Genomic DNA, 7,630 nt, shown 5'->3' with positions numbered 1-7,630 from the left:
TTTTTTTTTGTGATGAACTTACTGACTCTTTGAAAAGCAAAATAATTTTTCCCTACTATTTAAGGAGGTGAGAGAGAAGCAGGGAGAAATAATCAGCATAAAAGCATCAACAATATTTTACTAATGTTCCTCATTTGAAGAAAAGAGTTATCCAGGAGAGAAATAAGTCATCCTTTATCACTGTCTCCACTTTTTTTGCAAGACAGAGCAGCATATAAATTTGGAACAAAAACACCAAAAATCAAAGTAAAAATATTTGTCCTTGGATGAGAAACACACAGGGTGTATATTAGTCTTAGCCACTTAGTGCGTGATCGGTTAAATATTACAGCAACAAGGCAACTGCAGTGACATACACAGAACAAATCAGAAAAACATTTTCCAAATATAAATCTAAATTATATAAGGGGCTCTAGAAAGAGAGCTCCTTGCACCTCTGCAGGGCATCGAGATGTTGGAAGTGGCTGGTGACATGCTGGCAAGCTATCATTTTCTTGCACAAAATGAGACATCCGCATTGCTCTTTGTTGCTTCAGTTTCAGACTTGGGAACCAATTCTGCAATTGCTCCTTGCATACTACAGAACCCAAGTTTCTCTGTGCACAGATCAGCAAGTCACCCCCGAGCGTTCATCACTTCAACATATGCATCTTATAAGCACCTTATGACTCACAGCATCTTGCTTTGCAACAAGCTCCGTGCAAGCAGCAGACATGTTCACATCTCACTTTTATAACTGCTGCCCAGAACAACTTTTGGGGATCGCAAGGGACACGCGACACCTTCTGAAGTATTTGCACCAAGGCTCATATCTGGTTAGCTACTCTGGGATATGTGAGCAACTGCAACACAAATACATCATCTTCAACAGGGGGAAGCTGCTATGCCTTCCAAGACCAGTATTGTGCTTAAACCATCTTACACCCACTGCAGCTCTGATCCAACACATTTTCCATTATGTTACAGCAGCTGATACAAGTTCCATTCCTGCTTATAGCATCTGTGCATATCTGATTAATCCTTCTTTCTCACAGGAAGCCCAGCAGCCATAGACTACCGTTTTATTAGGTAGAGTACATCCAGATGATTTCAATAAAGCATTTAAAAAAAAAGAGCTAGCTTCCTAGTATTACAATAAAAAAAATACTTGGAAGGAATAATCTCAGATGATAAATCTGCTGCCATTCATCAACATTTGTAGAGCTGATTAGAAACAGTTCATTGTCCCAGGCATGTCCCCTCCAACTCCCCAGCGGGGAAAACTGTAACTCTCAGGAATACAGATACAAAACATATCCCCACACACAGAGATTTTAATGCAGTCAATAAATTGGTAACATTTGACAGCTATTGTACTAGATTTCTTGACAGATTGCACGTATCCTTACATACGTAGTTTTATAATAATTTGCTCCCAATACGCTGGACATTCTCCCACCACCTTGAACTTTGTTTATCAAGTCTGAGAGAGTTAGAGCAACTTGCTGTCAGCATCAAAATCACCATAGGTCAAAGCACTGTATTGAGGAAACAGCTACAGTTTTCCCAATGCCCACCACAGAGTCTGACCACATCTATCACACACAACTTGTTCATGCATGGGGCTGATGCTGGGTTTTCAGTAGGCAGCATATCTGCAGCTCTTGCTTGCACTTGTGTTTGAAAGGAGTTTGTTTCAGACAGTCTTCCCAAGCTCTGCATAGTTGCTTATGGAAAGATCTTGATTTTGTAAGCTCAAGAATTGCACCCAGAAGTCTTACATAGTTGTTTAGAACCTTTTACTCATTTACAGTGTAACTCCTGCTTTTCTATCACTGAACATTCAACTACCAGACAAGAAAGAACTCTTACAAGAACAGTAACTGATGAGAACTTGTTGATTTAAAACTCATTTTAGTACTAAGGTTAAAACATATAGGGGCAAGAATCTGTGATTAAATATATAAAAAAAAATTACTGCAAAGGTCTATTTCTATGAGAAGAGTAACCTCCTTGCTCGTAAATACTCCAAAAACACAGAGCAGAAAAACTGTGAAAGAGGAGTCTCTGTCTAGTCAATTAAACAAAGACTAAATTTATGGGTAAACAACAGACATGTGTTAGCTTTAAAAAGTAGCTCTTTAAGAAAATGCCTGGTTATCACAGAAGACAGATTGCAATAAATACATCACCTTTTCTTTTGTGTGGGTGCCTGTGCATTGGCTACTGACCCCAAGTCATCAATAGCCTCAATAATTGAAACTAAAATGGAAGTTTGAGCACAGTACCAGTTTTCCACCATATCTTGGAAAGCACTGCTTTAATTAAGAATCAAGTAGGTTCATTGTGTTTTTCTAGGTTACAGCTTTGGGCCAACCCTGTTGTGTTGAATGCTTGTGGTCTACTCAACTTCCTGTAGTTCAGTCACTTCTTACTTGGCGCCTGCCACAAGATATGTCAACTACAACATCTGTACGTGTAACATCAAAGACTCACTTCAGTTTACATTCTGGCATGATGAAGTAAATGCAAGTTATTTGGGTCTTTGATAAATTTTATTTCCTCTCGCCTCTTTTTTGCTCTGTAGAAGATACATCACTGATGGATCTCAGCTCCATATCAGATGGATGGAGCAAAACATAGCAGGTGACGAGCTTTGTTTCTGTATGCTTGTCTAAAGGGAAGGAATAAATAAAGTCCATATTTAGATACTGATGGTCTTTCCCAGAGAATGATAAAAATGTTCTCTATTCAAATTTAGAAATGAAAACCTAGCAACAGCAGTTTTCCTACTTCTTCCTCGTTTATCACTATGGACAGCACAAGTTCACCAGGGGAAAAACAAGGCTGACATTTACATAAACGTCTGCATTAAAGAGCTGAGTCTCACTGCAAGAAAGTACTTGTCTGAAACTATCCGTGGTTAATGCATGATTTGTTAGAGAGAAAACTGGCCCAGGAAATAGGACCCTAATGTCAAATTTAAATTGCCATATTCATTGCCCTGTCCTGCCCATAGGCACCTAAATTTTTCAATGACACTGAATCTAGCTCCCCTTACATGCTTTGATGCCATTACCATAGCATAGGGGCATTCCCCTACCTTCTGCATTAACAGAATAACTACATTCAAGACATAAATGCTCAAATAACACAAGACATGATTCCACCAGCAGCTCTATAAGGTCCAGTATCTGGCCTTTAATCTTGGCAGTACAACAACAAGCTGCCCATTTTCAGTCTCCCCAATCACCTCCACTCTTCCAAAATATACTAGCTATATAAGACTTCAGGAGATAACTGTTATCAATAGAAGGACAAAAGAGAAGCAAACAGAATTGAGGCTTGTGGAACAAGGGGTGGGAACCCTTCAAGAACAACTCACTGGTACCCATACAGTCCCAACTGCACCATTAACTTCTACCCTCAAGAAAAGATGTATGGATTAACTGAAGTCTTCATTCTCCTTTCATTCATAGCCACACCCATGTAATAAAAATACTAAAATCAAGTCTAGTGGTTTAGCAGCAACTTTGGGCTAGGTTTGCTGTAAATAAGGACTGCAAGTACTCTGCTATTTATGGCTCATGTCCATATGTACAAGGCACTTTTGACTTTAAATGAAATAATGTTGCTAAAATGTTTCATTTTCCTCTCTGAAATTTGCATCTTTCAAAGTCAACCGTGTACCTCGTTCAGAAATAAATGCATGCGCATATATATGTATGTCCAATTATAACCACGGTATCTCTGAAACTGCCATTTTGTTCTTTTCTTTTGAAACTTAGAGCACGAATAAGCCACTGATTCAACAAAGAATATTGACATTTTATTCTTACTGGCCTGGATATCTGCCCAAACAAAGAGCTGGTTAAAGACAAAATACAAAGAGCCCTTTTGTGAGGGACTAAGTTCACCTGGGAGAAGTATTAATGAAGTCCCGTGGGGTGGGGACTCCAACTTCCCTGCTTTCAACTACAAAAGCAGCCAGGCTGTCACCCCTTTCTCTTTAGGCTGTAAGAAGGTGTGTTAACGCAACTGAGATTTAAGGACCTTTCTGCCATTAATCTATAGGGTCTGCGATGAAAGAGGCTGGATCTTCAGTCAACTCCCCCAGCTGCTAGATAGCAGCTGAGAGTCTAAAGCGAAGTTTAAGTAGGTCGCTGCAAGAGGACCGTTAGCTCTGATGGTGAGACCTTTACAGAAATCGATATCATAAGCCATAATTACGTAAGATAGCAACACGAGTGACTGAGCTCAGAGTACACATGTTCTAGCCTTGTTTAAAGCCACTGGATCAATTTGTTCGGTATTGCTGCAGTGGCAGGAACAAAACCTTTGCTTTACCGGGTGAGATTAATGCCTGCTAGAGCCAAATACCTTCTGTGGCATTGCTGTGTAAAATATAACTCTCCTAGCAGATAGCGGCTCACCAACCCTTCAGGAAACATTTTTCCTCTGACCTCATGTTTGATAATTAGTTTATAGTCTGACTCTGGATTATTTTAGCCTTTTTTTTTTTTTTTTCCCCTCCCCTCCTCCTCTTTATTTTTATTCATTTTTAGCTTTTCTTAGCCTCCTACTGAGCTTGACCTTAACTGGTCAAGCATGCTCTGTGCTTTAAATTTATCACCTTTCCCATACGTTAAAAAAAAAAGATAATAAGCTACTCCTTGCTCATGTAGCATTAAAATAATTAATGATGGATGTTCCTGTCATTTTAAAATCTTCTATTGCTGTGCAAAGAAAGAGAAAATCTGCTGAAAACCAGAAAACACACACGAAAAAAAGATGATAAAAGCCGGCCTGCTCTAAGAGCCTCCATTTTCCGTGCCTCTAGGACAAGGCAAAGCAGGAGGCCGTTGTCAATGCATCCTGTCCTCATCCCAGTTCCATGGATTGTCTCAGAAGCTTCAGGCCCACCTGCACCACTGCTGGGAGTGGGATACATGCAGTAACGCTGGGAGGAACCTAATGGCTGATAAACTTTCTCTTAGGACAGGGGAGTCTGCAACACATGAACTACTCAAAAGCCTTGAATTGTCTTTGCCTGCGTATGGGACAACTGCACCTCCCCCTTCAACGCCGATACAGCCTGCTCTCATCTTCTCCTACTTCCAAGGGTTTTCTGCTCTCTCCTTTTTTTCTGCAGCCCAAGTCCTGCTTCTTCTTCAGCAGGAGCATCAACACGGCTCCCTGCGGGGCTCACGTACTGCAAAGCGCTTGAAGCCATCCATGCAACATGGCAGGATTCGGCTGCCCTCGCAGAGCTTGCAACTTCAATGGAAAGGGCACATTTCCAGATAGTCTCCTTGGCTTTGAAGTCCACCTCTTCAAACCTCATAAATCTCCCTCTCTATCTCTGATACACACTCACATTTGGTACAGAAAACATCATTAGAGCTCTCTGAGGAAGACCATTAAACAATCCCAGTTCATGAATCACAGCTCATACAGAAGTTTTATATGGACACACTTCTGCAGAGCATAGGCTCACAGAGCTGCACACCTCTCTCACGTCGAGGCTAAGAATCACAACCGAATGCTATTAAGAACATATATCTTGAACGAATAACTCGTAGCTCGGAACAATTAAGACAGGCTGCCAAAACAAGAAGATTTATGGCATTCAGGAAACCACTATTTTACAGCAGACATTCTTCAGACGTGCATTAAAAAATAATGTAAAATAGTCCTGATGAGCCAATTTCCTTTTCCCTTTTCATACCTTCCCAATATGCACACACTACCTAGCTTTTCTATTAGTTTTTTCCAAGAAATTTAGAAATGCCAAGACAATACAAGGACTTGACATTGATGCGCTGTCATTTCCAGCAGCGCTTATCATTCAGGAGAAATACTAGAATAATAACCTTACAATGAGCTTTTAACTGAGGTTGCATTGAACAATCACTATAAAGACATTTAGACTGGAGTTTAAAAGAAGAAAATATCAAGGCTTGCAAATGCCAGCTTTCTTTTTGTTTGTAGAGCTAAATCAAAATGAATCTGGTTAGTGTTTTCGGATAAATCATATTGTCATTTAAAAACAACAACAAAAAAATGTAGTGCAGACATAATTGAAGGTTCCTACTTTCTGAAACTTGATAGAGGGTATAATGACTCCTTTCTAGCTACACTAAGCAGGCAACATGTTATGGAAAGTCAATATATCATTTAACAGGATATATTATACCGCTTTTGTTATGGAAAACCTATAGTCAGACAACAGAACCATAGTTTTTCAAGAAATACACCCCAAGACTTTTTGCAAAGAGCTCTTGGAAAAAATGAATAAGGGAGAACTTTCTTATTACAGAAACATTTTAAATCAAAATATAGACAAACCAATTCTTTACCTTGAGGGAAAAAAAAACCTCACATAAGCAGATCTTCTGGTTTTGAGCAGGAAAGGTCATAAGGTAGTTGAGGTGTTGGGGCTTTCTCAGGGGAATCCAGGATCCTTATTTCACCCCAACCTTGTGAGCCAGCAATCATCTACTAACCAAAGGATTGCTGCGGCCCTTGGCTAATTTTTTCAATCCTTCCTCTGATAGGCAACAGCTGGATGTGTGCTAATCATAGGGTGTAGCTACCCCTATCAACCCGAGCAGATTCTGCCCTTATCAGGGCTGACTTGTGGATAGGCTGCAGGTGGGTGGCCCTGTCCCCTGCAAGCTACACCCAGCCTAGCACCCTCAGCCTCATCAAAGATGCCCATGCAGCCTGAAAAAGCAATACTTCTTTTACATGAGCTGGTAGAATCAAATAAACTTACTGAGTTTGCTTTAAAAAAAAGTATTAAAAATAAAGCAGAAATTCCCTGTCATCCCAGGTAATTTGAAGAAGTGAGCTAACTGTTCCAACCTGCAGCCTGTTTCCCCCACCAATTTCAAAGAGCGGGCCAGAACAGAAATTAGGTGTGAATTTGGCTCAAGGTTCCACATACCATCTTTCATGTTAATTCTCTAGTGGTTCACCAAGAGGTCTCTATGCAGAAACCTGGGTGTTGACCTTAGTAGTCTTATGGTTCAGACATGGATCCCCAAAGCGATGCCTGGCCTCTAAGCAACTGCTGCAGCAGCTTAGATGTGTTTGGCAAAGCACAAAAGCATCGCAGTAAACTCATGCATGTGTCAAAGTTCATTTGCCTGAAATGCTTAAGTGAATCAGAGAACAATAACCACCGTACCTACCATATAAAATGCTGTTATTACAGTTCTTACAAAACATATATGTGTATATATGTATATAAAACATGACTGCAACCCTTTCTCACCAGATTGGAGGCATATGAGTAAAAAGTTCTATACATGTCAAATTTAATAGGCACCTTGCTTCCATTATGTAAGAGTATTTGTCCCATGACCACTTTATTAAAATTTCAGTGCATAACTGTTAAAATAATAACAGTATCAGCATGAGCTTGGCTCTTTCGGTTTAACCTGAGAACTGATGGTTGTTCTGCCAACTCTTGCTGAAAGATTTGGTTTTATTAGGTCATATTTCAGACCTATCTTCCTGAAGAATGAAATAAATTAATCTCCTTGGTGATGGCATGCATGACTGACATGATGCACTCACCAACATCTTGTAGACAGCTGTGAATATTTGCAGTGGTGCCAATTAATCTACGATAGCATCGATGAAG

General features: G+C 40.0%; 1 long non-coding RNA gene across 1 annotated transcript in view; it reads right to left on the bottom strand.

Annotated features, from left to right (window-relative positions):
- Nucleotides 1-6,483, bottom strand: part of LOC112958741 — a 23,611-nt gene extending 17,128 nt beyond the window's left edge. The window contains exon 1 of the long non-coding RNA XR_003251484.1: nt 6,339-6,483. This is a non-coding gene — a long non-coding RNA (uncharacterized LOC112958741). The remainder of the gene's footprint in view (nt 1-6,338) is intronic.
- Between the last annotated feature and the right edge of the window lie 1,147 nt (nt 6,484-7,630).

This window comes from Nothoprocta perdicaria, unplaced genomic scaffold (genome assembly GCF_003342845.1).
Source record: "Nothoprocta perdicaria isolate Ctin4 unplaced genomic scaffold, notPer1 scaffold_9, whole genome shotgun sequence".
NCBI classification, from domain to species: domain Eukaryota; kingdom Metazoa; phylum Chordata; class Aves; order Tinamiformes; family Tinamidae; genus Nothoprocta; species Nothoprocta perdicaria.
The sequence above is the reverse complement of the archived record's forward strand: the minus strand, read 5'-3'. Positions and strand labels throughout refer to the sequence as shown.